The 22,663-nt window shown below is 40.3% G+C and overlaps 1 long non-coding RNA gene across 1 annotated transcript; it reads left to right on the top strand.

The window, feature by feature from the left end:
• The first annotated feature begins 3,869 nt into the window (after nt 1-3,869).
• LOC121666052 lies at nt 3,870-22,044 on the top strand. Its single transcript, XR_006016557.1, has 4 exons — nt 3,870-4,648; nt 19,476-19,691; nt 20,847-21,058; nt 21,861-22,044. It is a non-coding gene; the product is annotated as an uncharacterized LOC121666052 (long non-coding RNA).
• Nucleotides 22,045-22,663: the final 619 nt, after the last annotated feature.

Raw genomic sequence — 22,663 nt, 5'->3', positions numbered from 1 at the left:
CTGAGAGCTTTTGTGCCGTAACAGGAGATATTTAACTTTGGTGTCAACACCTGCAGCAGGTGATAGGTTATCTACAGATATCTACCACACACTGCTTCCTTTTTTTTTTTTTTTTTTTAAATTAGGTTACCCTGAAATGTTAGAAATTAATTCCTGGAGTCAGTGTCAGCTGCAGTGACAGTGGATCAAAGCTGTGAGACAAATTGCTCATCACAGTTCAGGGAGCTGACTCCTCTGTGCAGGCAGCTGTATATCATTGGAGGCTCCTCAGCACCCCCCCAAGCTCTGCTCCACAACTGCTGCCATTGTTGGGGAAGCTCATAGGTGGATTTCTGTAAAATAAGCGCATTCTAAACACCCATAAGAGGCATTGCTGCATCTTGGAACTGTTATTTGTTTGGTTGGGTTTGTTTCTTGTCACCCTGTTTAGAGCCTGTGTCACTATGCAACAGCCTGAACTATATAAACAATGATGTTAATCCATGAAAAATGAGAAATTAAACCTTGGCAGGATCATAGTGATCCCTGTCCAGGTTCATCAGATGAAAGCTCTATTTTTGTTTTTCCTCACTTTTTCTAAAAGCTCAGAAGCACAAAATTCATTTAGCTTTGCTGTCTGACAGTCAGAAATCACTCTTGCTGATAGTGAGCTCGCTTAATCTCTTAGTGAAAGCAGATTAAAACATTAAAAAAAACCCAAAACAAACCAACCCCCTAAAAACCTTTTCCAAACGGTCACTTTGCTGTTTCCATTAGCTCATCAGAAATGTTTGAATCCTTCCCTTTTGAGAAAGCTGCTCTCAGCGAAATATTGTGTATGTAATTTTTTCCATTCAGGTATTTCCACTTCGAGCTGTTCTTGTAAATTAAGGTTCGTTTTGATTATCTGTGTGAGATCTGGGTTGGTGTGTTGTGAGTCAGAGCAAGTTTGCTGTGTGAGCTGGAGGCTCTCAGCACCCCTGGCTTGTCAGAGAAAGTGGAGATAATGCAAGTCTTTGTGCCTTTGCTCTGAGGTCAGCTGGGAGACACCACTGCTTGAAAACAGTGATTTGACGGCAGTGTGACATCCAGCCTTAAAACTAATGGGACACAAACTAGGAAATCCAAACAAAGGCAGTGCTCACAGAGAATACGCCGCAGATGCAAGGCAGGCTGTGTGTGCAGCTGGCAGGGCCATCACAAACTGCAGCTCAAAATAGCTGCCCTTCAGAAAGGCAAGTTTGATTGGGGCTTACTCCCTTATTTACGTGTCAGACCTTTAGCAGTTTGGACTGAACGTCACTTACAAGAAATGTAGGGTAATACCTGAAAACTAATATTTTTTAAAGTCACAGATTGGGCTTTGTTTACAGATAACCAAACAAACCTGTGCCAGAATGTTAATGAATATAAACTGATGTCCAGCCTGGATGTGTGTGCCTGAATGCTAAAGTTTTAGTATAAATTACAAATACATAGTAAAGAGAGGTCATTTTTAGTTCTGTATGTTACATTTAAATTGTATTCTGTGTGTTACACTTAAAACATGTTCTGTACATATAGCTATAAAGGGTGATTTGGAGTTTGTATCAGGATTAAAGGATGCTCTGTAATCTTGCACAAAATATAGCCACTAAGATCTTTTTCTTGATATGTTCATCTGTCTCGTGTTTACTGTGGATGGAGTTGGTGCCAGCCAGTCTTTGCATACACACTCATTCTGCTGTTGCAATATGGACCATATTCATCCCTGTCAAAATACATATTCAGTCAGGATTTTTATTCCAGCAGAGAATTTGACTCTTTGACAAAAATATGCTTGAGTGGAACTAAACAGTGGCTCAGAATTTGCTTATCTTTTTGTTTGCAAACTGTGTTTTCAGTTTACTTAGAGAATGTGAATATTTCTCTACAATGTGTTATTGGAAAAATATTGTAAGAAATATTTAAGCATTTTAATATTCTTAGTCTTCCAACTTACATCCCAAAATGTACATTTGTTTTAAGGAGGCAACAAGACTGGATGCCTGGAAAAGTAATAGTGGAACCATCAGTCCCATGACGTGCATGTGGTGAAAAGATGACTTTTTTAGGGCTGGCAGATGCACTCACTTTACAGGTCATTAAATTTCTCATTATACAAACTCGAATATCTGAGTTTTTAAAATAGGTTTAGAATCTCAAAAAGATCAGACAGTCAGTGTGAAAGATAAATGCAGAAGTTGAAGTTTTGCTAGCCAAAACATAATTTGATAAATTCCTTAATGATCCTACTACATTATTCCTGTTGTCTAACTCCTCCATATGGAGGGTTGCAGTCTGACCTTAGGTATATCACTGCATGTGGAGTAACACTAAACAAATTTTGTATTCGCCAATCTGCTGAGAGATTCTGATTCATCTGCCCGTGTTCTTCGAGGGGAGAATCTATAATTTGTGCATTAGGATACCGTCTATCTGGATGTGATGGGAAAACGGCATCCTTTTAAAAGGATGTGTGTTCTGCTTACAGGGCTGGTTTTCTATCTCCAGTTCCTTCCAGAGGTGAACTTAACCATAATTAGTTGTTCGTTCTACCAATAGTTTTTCTCCCCGCTAGGCCAACTAAAAAGACTTTTCTTTGGATCAGGGGAGTTCTGAGATCTGGGTTGTTTGAAATAATGTCTGTTACAAAGCACAGCCAGCTCTTACTTCCATGTGAATCTGTCATACTTGGCCAGCTGTTGTTTGAGACACAATGACAGGCTGCCTGGAATAACTATCTTTTTAATATGTTTTTATTTGTTGTTGGGGGTTAAAATCATTTTTAGATGTTATGAAAAATGTTCACTTCTGTTTGCAGAATGAGTTTTTCTATTTATGGACAAAACCAGTGGGGTGGTTCATGGTTGCTCCGAGGACCTCTCAGGGAATGCTTTTATGTGGGAATGGGCTCAGTGATGACAATGGTTTTGGCCAGAAATTCACTTACTCGCTGAGTGGGATACAGCAGCTTACAGGAAAAAGGACTCCAAAGCCCCTTTCTTTCACCTCAGGCTACATAACACATCTCACTGCGCTGTCTGCATTGTGTTGGCTCTTGGATTTTTTTTTTCCCATTGTATGTCTGACAGTGAAATAGGAAGTAGTTAATCTTTTTATTTTTCTGGGCCAAGGATAGTACTTCTACTACAAGTCAGCTCTGTTTCACTGAAAAATTAATAATGTTTTAGGCATATCTGCACTTCAGTAAGACCTATGCAAAAACTGTAAGATGTATACTCCTATGTTAGGGTCCCTCCCCTGCCGTGTAGCCCTGGGAGAGGGGCCCTGAGGGCACAGACACGGGGTTTCCCTGCCCCTGCTCAGCCTCGTTCCCATTGGTTGGTTTGTGTTCCCTGCGCGGGCAGAAGGACCCTTGGTCCCGTGACTGGAACAGTTCCTCGACAGAGCCCCGGCCTTGCGGCTGGAGAAATAAACACCTCTGAAACATCTAGCAAGAATCTGTCTGTCCATATATATTTCCTTTCCACAGGACTCCTGGTTTGATATATGCGTGTTGCAGGATCCCCACTGCAACACTCCTAGGGGAAAAAACTGTGTTGTAATATCAAATTTTCACTTATTTTGAAATTCTGGCTAATGTGACTGTGGTTTTGGACAACAAAGATGCTCCATTTGCAGGTTTGACCCCTGTGTGAAGGACCTATAAAAAGTTAGTGCTCAGTTGCAGGCCAGCTTGATGCTTCTTTGTTGGTGCTGTAAAATTTAGTTTCTGCTTGAATTTCATCTCGCAGCTGTACTGTGAAGGGGATAAAGCAGATGATCACTGTCAGACACCTCGTGAGGAGCTGGTGAACAGATCAGCTGAGCCAGCCATCCTGGCATATGTCCTGTGAATGCAGATGCAGGATTCTGGAGATGGAAAATGACCACTCTGCTTCCCTCCAGGAAAGAATCCAAGCAAAGGTCACATCAGAGTGAAATTTCATTTACTCAGCCCATAAAATGAACAGATTTTCCTGCCCACATATAGGCTGCAAGACTTTTAAAGAAGCTGTTTGAAATTCTGAAGATCTTAAGGTCCCTGAGGAGTTGCGGTAAGAAAGAGAAAAAGGCAGAGGGCTAGGTGTCGACAGCACATCTGAAATCTGCTTTAACCCCAGCGCCCAGCGGCCACATGAAGAACAGTTGTGGAATGTTAAACTAAAACATGGCTGAGGAGAGAGGAGGAGGTTCAGCAATTTGCGTCCTCTCATGTTCCTCGGTGACAGTGACAAATGCTGGAACATTCAGTCAGGCTGTGTAAGGGGATGTGGGGCTTCCATGCCAAGATGGAGGTTTTTGGTTCACTGCCCTGTTTGGAATACCAGGCTCAAGGCACTTGTCCTGTTCCACCCTCATTCTTCGGAGAGACAAAGAGGATAATGCCACATTGCTGCTGTGAGGATTAATGTCCTAAAGGTGGTGAACTGCTGAACTACTGTGGGAAAGGGGACCATGTATTATTAATTAATTATTAAAGATAGACAGAGTCTTCACCACTGCTGGATGCCAGTGCGGCCCCTGCAGCCCCTCCATCCCTGCCTTGCCAGAGGATTCTGTCCCATCCAGCCCTGCTTAGCTACAAACATATGACCTCTGGGTGTGAGTATTCCTGCTCAGACCTGGGAACAAAGCCAAGGGAGAGGTAAGATCTTGCTCTGGTTTATTAACACACTGACAAGAGTAAGTGCTTGCCTTAAACTCAAACAGTAAAGAATTCCTGCACTGGTGTTTAGTAAATAAAAGCCAGCATGGGAGAAGCCATGGAGGTTCAGGAGGAAACAAGAGGTTCTTGGGGATTTTTCTTTCTGATTCCTGAGTAATGATGGGACATTTTTGGAAGTGAACAACATAGTGAAGTGTTAACAGTCTTCACAGCTGAGAACAGTGAGAAGTGGCCAAAAACAGCCATTAACTTCTGCATGCACTGTTGGTTATTGAGCTAATACCCTTCACACGCTTCTTTCTCTTCTCTTCTTTCTCTTCTTTCTCTTTTTTCTCTTTTTTTTTTTTTTTTTTTTTTTTTGATTTGGTAAGGGAAGTGCTCTCATCGTCCTTACCACGGCTGGGTTTTAGTTTTGTGTTGCTTTTCAACTTTGGTGTTCTTTGTCCTCTACCAGGTGGCAGTCATCATGCTCTTTATTCCATGCTTACTGATTTGGTCAAAAGTAATTAAAGAGATAATTTGTTCTCAATTACATTTCCTTGAATTTCCTGAGGCTTGTAACTCTGCTCTCCAGCTGTGTCTTCCCCCAATTCTTTTTCAAATTAACTTTGCTCTCACTCTGAAATAAGACAGAATAACATGTTCTTTTTTTGTTTGCTGCTTTTGGATTGAATAGAGGGTCTGTGCTGTAGCAGATATTGATCTGCTAATTTTATTAGGTACTCCTGCCTTGGTTCATGAACTCTCATGTGTTTAGCATAACATTGCAATAAGAAATCCTGTGTTAGACTAGCAGAAGTAAGAAACAAATTTTTTTAAAAATGTTTATGGATGTTCCAGCTTTCTGAGTGTCCTTTGTGCCCAAAGGGTTCTTTTCAGCACTTTTGTAATCTATTTTGGACTCTAACAGCAAGGGGGGAAGTGAGCAGTACTATGGTGCAGATGGGGTTTTCTTCTTTTCTGTTTAACGGTGATGGCATTAATTTCTAGTAGAATGGATTTCTGGCAATTGAGAATGGCTTTGGGACATTTGGTATTCTGGGAGATTTGGCAAGAACATTGGTAATTCTGACTTAAGTAGGGGGAAAATATCTAGATAAAATATTAGCTAAGGCTGATCAATATTGTCATTGCCAGTATGCAATCAAAAATATGCATAAAGGGCTTTGGGAAGGTTGTAAATATCTAAATTACAGGCACAATGTGCAAGGACTGCATAAATGACAGAAACAGAAGACAAAGATAGATGGTATAGAGAGATGTCATACCTAAGTGAAAACTTTTTTTTTCTTCCTTATTTGTATTGACTTCTAAGGGCACACTTTAAAATTTTTAAATCATCTGAATGAAGAGTTTACAAAGACTATAAAGATGGCAGATCAAATTATGTAGTTCCTTAAAGGGTTAGAAGTTCCTGTAGGGTAAATGCACTGATAGCAATAATATTGCAACTGTGATTAGTTTGATCCATTTATTTTACAAAACTTTCCAACCTTACCAGAATTAGTAAATATGCCTTGGAGACAAGAAAATAAAAAGATGATTTCTCACAGGAATATGAGAAATGGAAGCAAATGGATGGAATAAACAAAACTAAGCTATTCAAGCTGGCTTTGTTATGAAAACAATAGGGTCTTTTTCTGCACAGGAGCTTTCCATCACCATAATATCAGAATGCTTTGTGGATTTTTATGGAAGACAAGTGCTTTATTTCCCATTCCAGGCACAGGAAGTAGAGGCACAATGAGCTATGGAATTCATTGCAGTCAAGAAAAGACCTCTTCTACCTGGGATAAGGTGCTAAATGTTTTATTTAGGGTGTCAGAGGAAATTCCTGACAGAGATGAAATTGAATCTGTTTATTCCGAGTTCCCTCCTCATGCCCTCACTAGCAGGCAACCTTTGTCTGACTTCTGAGCTGTCTCCTTCCATTTGGCTGATGTGTCTCTGTTGACAGTAACATGTTCATTGGAGTGCAGAGGGAGACCCAACAGGACTGGAACTGCCTTGCTCATTAAAACTACTCATGGAAAAACAATGGCATGAGGCCCCTTTCCATGGGCACTGGCACCGTTCCGACCGGAGCAGCAGTGTGGAACCTGAGGCAGCAGCTCTTACCAAGTGCTCTCCTTGGCAACAGAGATCCTCAACTACAAGGTGCTTTGCATTATTGATGTGGTACAGCACAGCCTTAACGAATCAGGTGTCTTGTCTTTGTTGCAGATTTAGTTGTGGCTTTTTTCCTAAGTACTAAAATAGTATTGCTCTGAAAGAAATCTAAATTTTCTGCAGTCTATTCCTTGTCACGTTCTTTGTCTTGGAGCCTCTTGCGTTTAATTGAAAATTCTCTTTTGGTCCTGATATCTGTTCTGTGTTCCCACTTTCTAGTGAGAGGGCAGGAAGGGTTAGTATTGAGCAGCAGCAATAAAAGAGGAAATAGGGGAAAAAAAAATTCCTGAGTTCTTGGCTAGAATACTGTCTTTAAAATTCAGCATTTAGAATCCTGCCTGCAGAACTGCAGCACTCATCTCTGTATGTGGTGCTTTACAAAAGCTGCCTAAACATTTGCATAAAATCAAAAAATGTATTTCTTGAGGTTGATCTTTCATTTGGATGACTAAATGTTGGCTCATGATGAGGCTGTGCTGATTTATTTTCATCAAAACACATTCAGTTTGCAAATGTTATCATAATACTCCTGGTTGACTGATATAAGGAAGAAGAATAGGTGTGTTAATCTGCTAGTTTTGACATAACATATAAACTTAATGAGTTACCCAGAATAAAAAATCTTCATTAGTTCAGAGGTTCTTTCACCAGCTTAAACAAACAAAAAAATTGGAAAAATCTCAAAACTTACAGAATGACATCTGCAAAGATGACAGGTGTGTGACATGGGGATAATGTTAATAAACAGACGGATTTGTCAGAATTGAGCAGGTTTTAATCTCCAGAATTATCTAGAAGAGAAAGTGGAAGTATTTGGAAATTGTTAGGGTGAAATCTAGAGTCTGCAGAAGGGAGGTTTGACTGAAACAAGTAATTTTTTTAATGTCCGGAAATACTTCAGGAACCCACAGTTTCCTTCCTAGAGGTGAGGAGGTCACTGGAGGAGTTGTCTAAGGCAGGGAGCAGGAATACCAGGGCTTCCTGTGTGCTCTGGTCACCTTGAGGTCCTTTGGTGTGGAGCCCTGGACGATGAGAGGGCATCGAGCTCCACCTGCTGCAGTAGCACTGCAGCTTGGCTGCCTTGCTCTCACCTGGAGCTGCTGAATTCCACCTCAAAAATGACCATAATCATTCTCACAGAAAACTTTCAGGTCATTTCCTTATGTAATCTCACTTTATGATGATGTCTCATGTATTACTTTGTGGGTTTTTTTTTTTTTTAATTTATTGTTTCTTACATATGGAGTTGTATGAGGGTTTTTTTTGTTTTACATCACTATAATGAAAGCAGGAAATGATCACTGCAATAGGCTTAAAGCAAATTAGATGAGCTATAATGAAAATCTTCTTAAGCTGAAAACACTGAAAAAACCCCGCCAACAGCCAAGCTGCAAAGACTGTTCAGATTGTCACAATAATGTATTGTTGAGTTTAACAAATGAGACACTCCAGCAATGTTTTCTGGTTTTATATCTGCATGGCAAATTAAAAAGAGAGAGTTCTACTGTTCTATAATTATGTCCCGTTTTAAGCTCAAATTGCACCTTTTCAATACATGACACTGTAATGACAGACTGTTGCAGGAAAGGAAGCTTTTCCCTTCTGTTTCCTGAGACGAAGGTGATGGAATCACACCATGAGTGCCTGAGGGGAGGGGATGGAGTGACCCCTCCCTGAGCAAGGCTGGGGAGGTTCACAGCTCTTTGCCTTTCCCAGGGCCTGGCAGAGCTCCCTGGCCAGAGGCAGGAGAAAAGGAAATGTTGTGCCTGAGAGAACAAATTTTCCATCTCTGTGGCATTAAACACTTCAAAGGATTGTGGTTAAACGTCTCCAGACAATGCCCATGCTCACCATGTTGGTGCTTTCCCGCCATAGAAACCTGAGGATTCCGTTCTCTCCCACCCTTCCTCCCCCTCAGTGGGGAGCAATCCTGAAAGAGTCTTAATTTGTTTTAATTGTGTCATCAGGGGTAGAACTAATGGTACTGGCTGCTGGCAACACTTAGCTGCTTCTGAAAAACAAAACCAAGTAAGTGTCATGAACAAAGCAGACTGGAAATTCCCTGTTCCCGGGAGTATCCAAGTAAGGTGTCTTACAATAATTCCTTTAAATACAATGTGTGCAATTAAAAAAAACTCCAAACCCACAAGTCCCGTCAGTGTCAATCTGTTCCATGCTGTTCCCGTAGCAGAGGTGATGAGAAAGCTGGCATGAGTTCATGGATTTCGGGGGTGTTGTTACGTTTTTTGCTGTGGGATGGTGCTGAGGGGGTGGTGTTCCAGATTACAGAAATGCTAGGGAAGACAGCCTTAAGGAAATGGTAACTGAAAAGGAGAGAAAAGATCAAAGGGTGTTTGAATACTTAGAATTTATTGGATTTTTCACGGAACTCTCAAAAGCCATGTCCCCTGATACGAGTTGAACATTGTCCAAAATATGAAAGCATCAGCTTTTAAAACCAATTTGCTTCTGAAGCAGCCTCTCTGAAGGTGTTCCACCTGCAAAGTCTGTTCCATCCATCTGGCACCTTTCTACTTTCAAGAGTACTGTGAAATTTAGAAGGGCTTATCAGAGGAAATAATTATTTGTCTTCTAGCACTATTTATAGATACATCAGTTGTGTTCTTGGGTTTATGGGAATGAAGTTACAAATATTTAAGTTTTTATGCTGGAAATAATTTTTTTTAAAGTGTTTTGTCTGGTAACTCATTTCTGAAATCCAGTCTACTTCTGAAAGCCTGTTTTCACAGATGAAGACATTGAATATTCTAAACCTGCTGTGTATTACAAATTGTTACAATAAATCACTTTGATCCCTGGGAAAAAATAGGTCAAATAGTGATTATTAAATTTATGTAATGACAAATACTTAATTATTATTTTCCTTACAGTCCAGTGTAAGAGACTCTCCATGCTGATCGTGTCCAGTAATCTCTGGTTGGCATTTCCAGCAGGCGAAGGCTGGGTGCCCACTGAGGCTGTTCAGGTGCTCTTGCTTGGTGTGTGAACAAGTTCAGTCACTGCTCCTTACATTTTGAACTTTTTTTTTTTTAAGTACCTGAATGTTCTCAGGCTTTGCTCTGTTGTGCAAAAGCTACACAGCAGAGCAAGTGTTCCATCCACAGCTCTGAGCCTGCTGGGCCCTCTTTTCTGTACATTTGCTCTACCTCAAGTACATGAACACAAATTCTGGGGGCCCTCAGCTTTGGATTGCTTGGAATCAGTGAATGAGCCCTTTGATCTAAAACTAGTGCAGGAAGGAATTACTGTTTTCATGTTCTTTTCAGCCTCAGTTCCAGACACAGCTGAGTGATCTGAAGTCTTTTATTAATCTACCTGTATAATTTTTTAAATAGGCAGGAATATGTCTTTTTTTCCCACTTGAATAAACCAGTGGTTGAGGGAGTTCCAAAATTGTGCTTGTGTCTGACTTGAGGGCTTTTTATGGATCTGTGCCTTCCTTGGGGGTGAAAGCACAGACCCAGAATAGAGGTTTATGACAGTGTAGCTTCAGGGAAGAGCAGTTACAAGTAAGTAATTTTCTATTCCTGGGTTTGGAAATTAGATATTCTTTTTATGTTAGACACAGTAGTCTATATAACAGTCTCCCAAGAGAAAAGTTACATTTCTTAAGCATTTAAGCATAACCATTTTTAAAGCATACCTGCATGTTGCACAGGTACTTCCTACGAGACTCAATTTGTGCACCAAAGGTACTTGCTGGCATACAAAGTTTTGCTATACCAGACTGGTGGAGACACTTTTGCTCCAGTTTGCATCTCAGTAGAAAAATTGATTTGCACCACTTCATTTTGAAAAATTATGCATAAGTTTTCTAGTTTGTTAATCCATGAGCACTTACGGCAGCCATTCTTTAAGTCTAGGCCATTGAACAAGCTCTTCTTCCTGCCTGGTAGTTTCATGAAGGTCGTGGTTGCTCAACTTCCTGCAAGATCTCTGTCAAACTTGAACTCAGACTTATTTCCATGCTTGTGAGATGACACCATGCTGTCACAGGTGATGACCAGCTCAGAAAATATTTGGTGATTGAAACTGAACCCTGAGACTGCACATACCTTCTCTGTGCTGAGCTGTTCTTAATTAATGCTGTAATGTTTATTTTCAATTTGGTGACTTTCAGTCTGATCCACAGGAACCAGGAAAGATGCTCTTCCCCTTTAGAGAACTGGGAATGGATCTGAGTCAGGGGAAGGAACCCAAAGCACACAGAAACTTTAGCCAGGCAAGGCTGTACAAGGCTGTACATTCTTTTCCTAGAAACCATCTTCTATTGCCACGAGACACAAGAAACTTCTGGTCCAGCAGGACATTTCTTATGGTCTCATTTAAATAAATAAATAAACATTAGAAACCAAGCAAGCAAACAAAACAAAAAACCCACACGCAGGGAGGTCTATCGAGAACGGGCTTTGGCAGAGTACGCTCCCATTTAGGCACTTGTACTCTTAATACCTAAAAAGGTGTTGTCACCCAGGTGTCACTATTGCCACTGCAGGTGATGCTGAAGCTGACAGTACCAAGACCTCACTCTGCTTTTCTGTGGCACTTGCAAGATCTGATTGTACTCCAAACTTGCCTACAGAGACCACACACTCTATTTGCTCAGAATTACCTTAAACAGTTGCTAAACTGCATAATATGCCTAGCAGTAGGTGACTCCAGGGTTTTCTAAATTTTTTTGAAAACTTCTGACTTTGTTGATGGGAGTGTTAATCTAAGGAAAAAGATTCATTTGCAATTGAACAGCAAAGAGTACAAAAAGATGATTTTCATCTGCCAGGCCTTAGTTACAGCCTGCTGCAAATAAAGCTGACAAATTACCCTGCCAGCCCCAGCAGGGTACAAATTACACGAGTGTTTACAAGCTTCTGAGACTTTAGGTCCTTGATGAGCATTCACTAGGAAAAAATAGTTGAATTAAAGCAAGCAGCAGTAAGACAGACATCTGTATAAAAACTTAATAATTAGGTTAAATCTAAGCAAATGCGGCAGTTAAGACAACATGTGATATTGTATCAGAATATGTTGAAGAAAAATTAAGCTCTTGCATTGTTTGAGATTAACTGCATAAAAGTCAAGGAAGGTAAAGCAGCTTCTTTGCATGTACTGCTGTAGAGAAAGCAGAGCTTTACATTTCACAACGAAGTGAAATTTAAGTGGTTTAAATGTTCCCAAATTTTTATGTGAGAGCATTTTCTAAATTTTATACTATTTACTTGTGGTAACATTAGATTTCACATGCTTCCCTTCTTATCCATCTCTGCCCCCAATTATTTTATTATTCACTTAGTCAACTGAATCAGTTTTAGTGGATTTTCCCTTGATAAACTTGACAGAAAATAGTAATAAACTGTAAACAAAATAATAAATCCTATGTATTTTGAAGGCTGGATAAGCCATTTTAGTAAAGCATGACTTGGCTTTGCCATAAATGCCCTGTTAGTTATGTTTGCCTGCAGTCATTATTCTCTGCTAAGTTTCAGAGAGATTGTCTCCTTGAGGTCAAGTTAAAGTTCTTTTGGTGATAACCTGCTAAAGATCACTTTACTTCTTGATCTATGAGTTGCAGGTGCTTGGAGCTTGCTTTTGGTTGCTTTGCATTCTTTATTTTCAAATGAGTAGAAGGAGAAATAGCTGCAAGGGTTCTGTAGGATGCAAATTACCCTTGTTTAATTGGTATTAAAAGACTTGCTTGGCTTAAATAGTAACGCATTGATTTGTAGGCATTTAGATGAAGCAGGATGGACCACTCATTTCACTGCAAGTTACAGGTTTTTTACACATAGGTAATATTTGTTCTTACCATTTAAATTGAATTATTTGTTATTTTTTTAAATCTTATTACCACTCTCTTATACTTTTAGGAATGCTAATCTGATAAATCTTATAATGCCTAGTACTCAAGTATGTGCAAGCATTGTCCTATTCATCTCTGCAGCACTGATAGGTGGATAAATATTATTACTCTCAGAGCTAAATTATGGAAGTCAAATTAGGGATGTAAGATTAATACTTTTACAGCTGCAGTTGGAACTTTGGGTGTCTCAGGGAAGTAAATACCCTACTCACCTTAGTCGTTCTTCTAGACTTCAGTGCAGCCTCTGTTTCTCTGATTTTATTTCTAATTTCAAAATTGACCTACTAAATTAGAATCTCCAGGGAAAGACTTTTTGTGAGCTGCAGCCCATTACTCTGGGGGAATGCAGTTGTTTGCTCTAACAGATGGACTGCTTAGCCTGATTTTACTGAGGAGAACACTTGTTTCCTGTGCCACATTATGATAAATGCAGATTTGCCTTCCACTGAATTTTTAATAGTAATGCAATCTGCAGTATTATGTTAAATGTATATTTTTAAATGATGTGAATAGATTTGATCTTAATGTGTTTTGATGTCATATCTTTTCCCTCAGTGATTAAACTCCCTGTTTAGTTTTTCATCCCTGCCCACCCTACAGTAGCCACTGCTGCCAAAGGGACAGACACGACTGTGGCCCTTTATGTACATTATCAGCAGAATTGTCTGTTCAGTCCTGATCAGCTGTACCTGCACCACACCCACAGAGGACAGTGGTTTTTGTGAAATCGTTCTTGGATATAAAATTTGGGTTGGAGAATCCTTTTTATTCCTGATGCAGAAGATGGAAAGAACTCAATACCCCAAGCAGAGTTTGAAGGGCCGATAAGTAAGAAACCCCCTACCTGTTAAACGTCCCTCTGCCATCTTTTTCTAGTCCCACAAATTTAACTCATAGCTGCATTCAAAACTAAGTTCACATGATGCCTGGGTGGAAATACTTTCACAATGAAAACGTGTTAGCCATTCACCTTATGTGTTTGTTACTTTGGCTAAATCTACATGTAGAAAAAAGAACAGTAAGAACAGCAAAGAAATCAAACCCCACAGATGTTTTAACTAAATACTGAAATAGGAAGTTGCAGGAGAAGATAATTTTAAGTGAGAATGACTATGCTGCTGGTTTGGCTCAAAGGCCGTGTCAGCAATGCTTCTTGTAATAATTTCAGGCTTTAAAAAAGGAGATATATTAGGGGGAAAAAAGCAGAATGGACAGCGCAAGAAATAAAGAAGAAAACTGGAGTTTTCTTCTACAGAGCAGCATCTTTTACTCTCAATTAAAGCAGTCAGGCTAGCAGAGCAGCATGCTAACACTTACTACAGAGAGTCAGTGAATACAAATGACCTTTGTGGATTTGGTTTTTGCTGCTTTTCCTCCTGATTGAAAAGGACGCCCAGCAGTTGTCTTAATTGGATGTTAATTGATACATATTCACAGGAAATAGAGTCTGTGATCTTGCAGCTTGTTTGTATGAAAGAGTAGAATGGAACAAAGTGTGAGGAAGTTTTTTTAATGATCACAGTGACATAGCAGTGTGGTAGGAATTCTAAAATTATCTCAGAAATGTTTGAGGAGTCATTACCAGAACAGATTTAGCTGCATTCATACGGCTTTAGTATTCAGCCTTACACATTAAAAACATAATTAAACTAAAGCTAAACCTTATAATTATGACCTCATACCTCCTGTCAGTAATATTCTCTTACACTTTCTTGAGTACTCATGATGATATAAAAGAGGATGATGAGACAGAATGCAAACTACTCATCTTTCAAAACTATCAGTCACTATTCCCAGGTATGAAGTGTTCCCCGATGAGTTGTGCCCAGTCACTCCAGAAGACCCATGTCCCCTCCTGGATATCGTTGTACTCACACACACCACGGAAACAGGGGAAGGAATTTGTTTAGTACTTCCCAGTGTTGGATTCAGTGCGTGGAATACAGTGTAGCAGGAAAGACACCACCTTTGTCCTTGGCCACTTCTGTGGCTTTGAGCTAAGAATTATATTTTCATTTCCATTGCTATTGTTACTAGAACTGAGTAAACTCAAGCAGCACAGCCACTTCAAAATGACATTGAGCTCTGAGGGAGATCCTGTCTTACTGCTTTGTTTCAGTGACACGGCATCCAGAAATAAGTAATCCTTGCTTGCATGAGGATGCACTGCATGAGAACCAAGAAAGTAGAAGTCTCTATAATTAATAAATTGCAGAAGCATGTAAGAACAGTTACACACAAGAGAAATTACGAAAGTATTGGAAACTTGTGGTGGTTAATCCACAAACAAAAGCAGGTTGCCATAAATCACTTCTGAGACTAACTCAGCCCACCAAGACTATACAAGTGTACTCCTGTTCACAAAAAAATAGTATTTAAAATTAAGGATATTGCTTCAAATGAGACTGGCTGAAAATACCTTCTTTGTGTGTGTAAAAAGGAGGTATGAAAAATGATAGGAACTGGAAACTCTGCAAGGACAGCCATCTAAGCATAGGTGCCATGTAAAAATGATAAGTTGTGGTCATCCTCAATGTCTAGGAATTGACAGCTTTGGGCTGCAAGCCCAAAGGGGAAGTGTCTGTGCTATTCCATGAGCCAGCCAAGCCTTTACCTGCAAAGGGCACATGGAACCTCTGCATGGAATTAGCCAAGAGTTTGAGGGAAATGCCTCCTGTGCTCCCATTTCCCTGGGCTGTGCTGGTTAGATAAAGCGAAATGTCAAACTACTGGCAGTTCAGCGTTGCTCAACTGGCTGCTTCTTCTGGTTTAAATTAGGAGCTGGATTGCTCTTTAAAATGGTTCAACTTTCCTGAAGGCAGATCTGTAAAAGTCACTCTGCATGCAGAAAGCCCAGCCTCTCCTAATCCATCCTTTCTGCCTGGAACAACAGACTGACTGTAACCTGAAGAGCAGTTTCTCCTATTTATTTTCCTGATAGTGGCTGTGGATCTCCCTTTAATGCAAAACCATTTCAATGTGATTGAAATGGCAGCCTGTACTGAAAGACTTTAATGTGTTATTTTTGGAGTTCTGGTTACGACCTTGTCTGTCCTTACCTGTGAACCTGTACCAGTGCTACTCTAATATATGCAGACAGAAGATGTTTAGTGTTAGGAGTGTGATAAGCTGGCATCCCTTAGTGCATATGTTCACTGGGAGGTACAGTGGAGTCTGTAGGAACAGGCAGGAGAGGCAGCATATAGTTAAGAAGCAAAGAGAGAGCGAGGCGGTGCTGAGAAGGTGAAATGTTTATCTGCCAATTTTAGTTTCCAGTGTATTTAATACTTTATAATGTCAGTTGCTTGGAAACCAGTGTTTTGTGCCCTTTTGCTGCTTGGCAGCAATCACTGTAATTGGCGTGTTTCTAGCACTGTCACTGCTGGCAGTTTGAAGCATTTTTTTTTTCCTCCAGAAGCAAAATTTTTCTTTTATATGAATGGTGGCTCACATTAATTAGACAGCAGTTATGGGGAAAGACAGCCATTTAAGTGTATGGATGTACGAACCATTATCTCTATCATCAATCACTGGGAAGACTGCTATTGCTATCAGCATTTCTGCCTTTCCTGAGGCTGTTCCTTTGAGTCTCAATTCCTTTCCTTTTAGGCAAAAGTATTTGTTTGAAATTTCTTAAGTGGAAATAGTTCATCCTTATTAGATTTTTGCTACTTATCTAAGCACAACAGTGTAATCCCACATTTTCTGATACCCCAATGACACATCATCACTGGATTTTTGAACGATGCTGACATGTGAAATAAGTTTTCCATTATTTAGCAGTAAAATGTCATTGCTCTGTAAATACCTTTATGTAGTAAAGCAAGGCATTAAGTCGTGAGAATTGGTTTCTACTTTCACATGAAAATCTTGAAGTAGCATTATTTCCTGGTGGAGGATCAGGGCCCTCGCTGAAATTCCACCTAACAAGCAGTGAATTTTTATTGGTAATATGAACATAAAGCCCTTCATACAGCTAGAAAATGGAAACCCGAGAAATCTCCACGTGATTTTTTTTTCTTTTAATGCTTTAGTAAGAGCTTACCCACAGCTTTTTGGAGAAAAATTTAAAGCAAAGCCCTGAAATCTCACAGGTCTATTTTTTTGCCCTTCGTCAGTACAAAACTGACCTTTTAGTGCTGCTCTGGAAGTACTTCGCCCACTCACTTTTGTTTATGTACTCTTCCTGAGACAGGTTTTTTGTAACTCCCGGTAGCCAAATGTGTTTGGGCTTCTCCGTGGTACAAAACCTCCTCATTTTCCAATGAGATGTTCTGCCTCATTTCACAATGGAAGCAGCATCTGTGTTTTAACATCTTTGTAGTTAATTGAAAACCACACTGAGACACTTTAACTATGTAGTACTACATGAATGCATCTACCTGTGACATCTCCTATCACAGTGTAGGTGGTGTTTTGACTGTTGAAGATCTTTATTTCCTGCCACACAACCTCCTGTGAACGTACTGCAAATTTGCTCATGTTTTGCTTGAACTTGTTTCGTGACTTATTTCCCGGTCAGATTTCCATGTGATAATGTGCATCTTTCCCATTATGCAAATCCTGGTTTTGTTTTTAAAACAGACACTTGAGTACAGAATATTGTACTCATCTGCAGGAGAATAGAATGGGAATCAACATCTGAAGCAATGTGGGTATTCCAGATTGTTTGTGTGTCTTCAGCTGCTCCAGACAGATGTTGACGTGGTGCTACTTTAGTTCCTTGGCAGAATCATCAATGGTTCAGCATGGCAGATGATCACAGATGTCTGAGTTTCCGTGGGTTGGTACCTACATTTAATAGATTTTTAATGTCATTATCAGCTGGTCTTCGCTGAGTTAAAGAAAAGTGGGTGGATGAATGATTACCCATTTGGTTCTTAGTGTGTAATTATTCAAGCATTGAATAGGAGCGGTCACCACTGTGTTCCTGATTCCTTGTGTGGACATCTCTAACTCGGCTGTGAACGCTACCAAACCAGGAGTTATAATTAATTCACATTAGTATCTACGTTTGAACTGTGAGTAGTTGCAAGCTTTTTCTGTCCACATGCTGAGCTTTCAGAGCATGACCCAAATGCAGAGCTCAATAGCAGAACTTGCTGGCTCAGGCTCACCACCATATAAATTTAACTCCAGGGCTTTTGGTAATTTCAGAAATAAATTTCAGGATCACGTGTGCACCCTGTAATAACTCACTGAATGAGTTTTAAGTGAACAATGCCCTAATTCTCATTTACAATGAGAGTGCCTTACATTGCTCAGGAAAGGTGATGGAACAGTCCAAATGGAAATAAATTTGGGACATACTGGTGTGGATATAAATTACAACGCTGAATGTAAGGCCCTGAGGTACTGAGTGAAATGGTCAGCAGCTCCAGTATTTGCTGATAAGAGAATGGAACACTGGTGTAAATCAGTATCACTGTTGATACTTTACAAGAGATGCAGGATTTGCTCTCCTATTGTTCTGTGTGTGCTCTGTAAATATGAAAAGCACTGTGTGCATATGGACTTTCTTTTATCCTGGCAATTCCTGCAGTTTCACAATTACTTGCTATTTAGCTGTTACAACACCTTGTCAGAGAGTTAAGGGACATTGTAAGAATTGTTTCAGCCACTAGAATGCAGTAACAGCTCCAGTGGAGCCTGATGTGTTCTAAAGCAGATACATTCAACATATATTTTGGGGGACTGGAATGATTAAAAAAAAATAGTGTCCTATTAAAAGTGAAACAGCAGTGAGGGCAGTGGCATATAATCAATTGAAATCTGATTAATGTAGTGTTAACACTTGTGCTCTTGCAGAGAATTGCCCTCACATCCTGAATCCTTCAGCTTGTCAGAACTTCCATTTTACTGTATGTTCAAAGAAACCAGACCCTCCAGTACCATGGTGCTCCCAAAACTATGGAAGGGTGTTGATTTCAAGTTTAATCCAACTGAAGACAGCTTCCTGCTCTCTCTGGTTCCTTCACTGGATATTGCTTTGAAATCTTTAGGGTCCAGACTCTCACCGGCCTCATTTGAGATTTGTGATGGGATCACAGCTCATGACGGCACAGCTGCAAATAATGCAAAGTGCTCATTTAGAAGATTTATAGTTGGTTTTAATACAGTTTTAGTCTGCTCATAAAACAGTTCAGCTGTATTTGCTGTAGTTCAAAGTTGTTGCCTCCTGCGCTTTCTGGTTTGCAAGAAAATGGATTGTTGTCCTACATTTTCTGCTACAGAGAATACTTACTGGGTATGGTTCGAGTTGCAGCGTGGCTGAAATTGCACTTGTGTTTCACCTGGGAAGCCTTAGCTCGTCTCCAGTTTGTCACTACTGCAGCAAGTCAGACAGCACCCAGCCGGTACCTCCCAACACCCTCAGCCTGGTGCCGAAAGATGAGCTTTTATGGGTCTAACAGGGAGTTGCGGCAGATGCACGTTGAAATGCTTTTATGAAAATAAAGGAAATGGCCCTTAAACTGTGCTCTCAGTGGCTTTCAGAGCAGTGACAGACGGGTTTAATTTATATTTACAGTTGGCTGTAGGCCTCTGGAAAAGGCTGTATTCTTCCTAACAGTGTTCGGAGCAGGAGATGTTCTGTCATTAGCTTTGCTGATATAAAGGCTGATTCCATTAAGGTAAGAAAATTGAATAAGCCATTTTCTGAAATGGTGGCCAACAATTTTCACGAGCAGAGAAATATCTATGTATACATTGCTTGATAGATACATACTTACTTTATTTACTACTTTAAATATTCACCAGGAATCTTCAGCCTTAGAGAATCAAGCTGGTATAAATGGTCTGCAACTCCAGCCTCAGGGAATGTGGCAGAGGAAGATGAGCAGGAAGAGCTGGAGCCTGAAATACCTGGCGACACCACCCATTGCATCAAATACAGTCCTTTAGTGGGACAGTCAAGGGCTTTGCAATTTTCTTCCCATTTTCCTGGCTATTCTGTTCAGGCTGGAGCCAGACCAGGTGAGCTGGGCAAGGGTTTGGCATCACATCAGTCCTCTAATAACTATCTCTCCCCAGATTTGTTTTTGCACACTGTAGATCTGACAGTACCGACTATAAAATTTGATCTTGTGGGACAAATACATCCTTACTGTGGTTCCTTTGAATGCAGTGAAGATGACCCAGGGTATGTAAACAAGTAGAAAATATGTAAGAAAAACCTTGGTAAATATCTAGCTTGTCCTTACCCGGATGAAAAAGTTTCTGACATTACTATTACAGCTTCCTAATGTTTTACTAGCACTTAAATCATAACTAAGACAAATTTAGGATTTCCTTTTATTTTTATGAGTAGTTTCTTAGTCAAAGGCACCAAGAATCCCAAATCTTAGCAGTAAAAGTTCTTCCCGAACACTTTAATGGCCAATTAACTGATGACCTTGAGTCTCTAAAGGATTTACAGAGTAATTTAGTAAGCGCATGGTTACACCAAGCACTGAAAATACACTTGCAACCAATTTTCTGTATGTGCAGTGCACTGCTGGGCCACTTCTTTGTGCATGTCTTTGACTCTTATCTGTAATAATACATTCCTGCAGAGAAAACTGGAATTATGCCACAGTACATTATTACTGCTCAGAAAACTCTTTTAATGTTCATGCTGATAAAGTTATTAATGGAGAAGAATTAGATATATCCTTTTGTCTGAACGGCACTTGAAATATCTGTGTTGTGACTACAGTTGACTGAAGCTCAATTACTTTAATAAACGTATTCCAAATTTCACCTTGATTACATTTGCATTTTAATGAACGATTCTCACCTACTTGTCAAATAGGCAGCCCAGCTAAATTTATTAAGTTATTGTATAAACAGGGTACTGTGATGCCCGAATTTAAATGGAGAAATATTTGATGTCATATTCCAGCAATATGTTGTAAATCTACAGTGTAGAAGAGTACATTGGTTATCTCTGTATTTTCATTTTGAGTTTATTTTACTGTTTTGTTGTTTTTTTTTTTTTTAATGCACCCATGAACCTTTCGGATAATTCATAAATACCCCAGAAATATGGAATTATGAATGGATATTTTTGTTTAAATCAGGTGGTTATTACAGCTCTTTTATATGCTGCATTCCTGTTAAATGTTCTGTTATTTATTTCTTTTGCTGTAGTTGAGAAGGAAGGAGGGAGTAAATTTCTCGCCTTGACAACTGGTGAATTTGGTGCCTGAAATTACAGAACCATAGAACATCCTGAGTTGGGAGGGACCCACAGGGATCACTGTGTCCAGCTCCTGGCCCTGCACAGGACCATCACCAAGAGTCATCCACTGTGCCCGAGAGTGATGAGCGCCTTGTGGCCTTTGGGTGCATTAACTCCTCTGGTAAGAAAAGAGAGTTATTACTTGTCAGTAAAACAAATAAGGCGCAGCTTTCGAGCCTGGAGTGTATTTGAAAGAATCAATAAGTCTGATGACACCTGATTCAAAAGTCAGCAGCACATTCACTGGCAGGGATGTGTCCTGTGGAGTAGGATAAGATACTCCTTGGACTTGGATCAGCTGCTACATTCTTACTAACATTTTATGCCGAGGCTGTAGAGCACCTGTGTGCCAAATCCCTTTCACTGCCATTACCTTTGCTTTTTCTACTTCTATTTTTTTTTTTTTAACCTCTTCTGTCATCCCACAGGCAGCACAGTGTAGGCACTTCTTTACTTCCTTCTCCTGCAGTAATACCGTGCCTGCTCCCTCCAGCTCACTGACAGGCTGCACTGGCATCTCCCTTTTCCGAAAAAGTGCGGCCTTCCAAGAGCATGCGGAATTCAGCAGTGAACAGGCAGCTCCAGGGCAGTGACAGCTGAGCTCACACAGAGAGTCCGGTACTGCTATAAATTAGAATCAGACAGGGAGGTTTTGAACCAAGTACTGAACAAAGCGATGCTGAGCTCAAGACATCCAGTGGTTCACCTGTGTCATGTTGAAAGAGATAAAGGAAAGTTCTCCCAGTTCATACTGGGGAATTGTTGTCCTTTGTTATCATATTGCGGAGGGAGATACTAAAGTTGAACTCTTGTATACAGAAGAATGTGAAATCACCTCAAAAAATTAAGTTGGTGGGCAACAGAGAAATCAATTTAATAGTATGTGATCGGAACACTGCCCAAGTTGTGATGATTTTTGGCAGGCATCACCTCAGTTCTGTGAAGCAAAGTGGAGACTACTTCCATATACTTGGTCAGGAATCACTGGAGAGAAAGAGCACACCAGAAGCAGCCCAGCAGGCTCGGGGCACATGACAAAGAACTGAGTTTCAGCCACCCATATATTCCTCTGATGTGGAGGAGTCAAAGGAACAAATAAACATGTAAGTCAGCTCAAAGGGCTTTGGGTGATCTGAGGGCAGTTGTTTCAAGAAGTGACATTTTCCAGTTTCTGTCATTCCTTGCTATTGAGGTAGTTGCCTTGGATGGACTAGAAAGGGATAATGCTTAAAGTCTGGGTAAGTGAGCAGCTGTAAACTTGGCAAGCGTGGGGAAAAAAGGGTTTGAAATGGATTTAGAAAGAGGACATTTAGATGGCAGGAAGAAGGTGAGGGAACTCTGGAGAGGTTTCATAGCTATCTCAGAAATGAAAAAACCTGCTGAGCTTGTGACATGCTTTTGCTCCCCCAGTGTGGGACCCCACAGCATTAAGAATAAAATAGAATTACACTCAGCAGAAGTAGCTGGGTTTCTTCACGACTCCACACCTATTACTTACAACCTTCTTCAGGTTTTCTCTCCATTCGATCACTGAATTGTCTTCAGTCCTTTGGCTCCCACTGCACCTCTAATGCCCACTGTAACACTGGAGTTGTCTTCCACCTGCCAGCCCTCACTGGGTGATGATTAAATCCTTGCTCAGCAGGACAGAGTGACTCTTCTGAGGTTACAGACCTTTGGAGCTTTAGTGCATCAAAAGCACGTCCATCTCCAGCAGTCTTTCCTC

This window comes from Corvus kubaryi, unplaced genomic scaffold, assembly GCF_017639235.1.
Source record: "Corvus kubaryi isolate FWS band 111438036 unplaced genomic scaffold, C.kubaryi_AGA036_p1.0 37337, whole genome shotgun sequence".
Classification (NCBI taxonomy): domain Eukaryota; kingdom Metazoa; phylum Chordata; class Aves; order Passeriformes; family Corvidae; genus Corvus; species Corvus kubaryi.
Note: the sequence above shows the minus strand (reverse complement) of the source record. Positions and strands in the feature narration are given on the sequence as shown.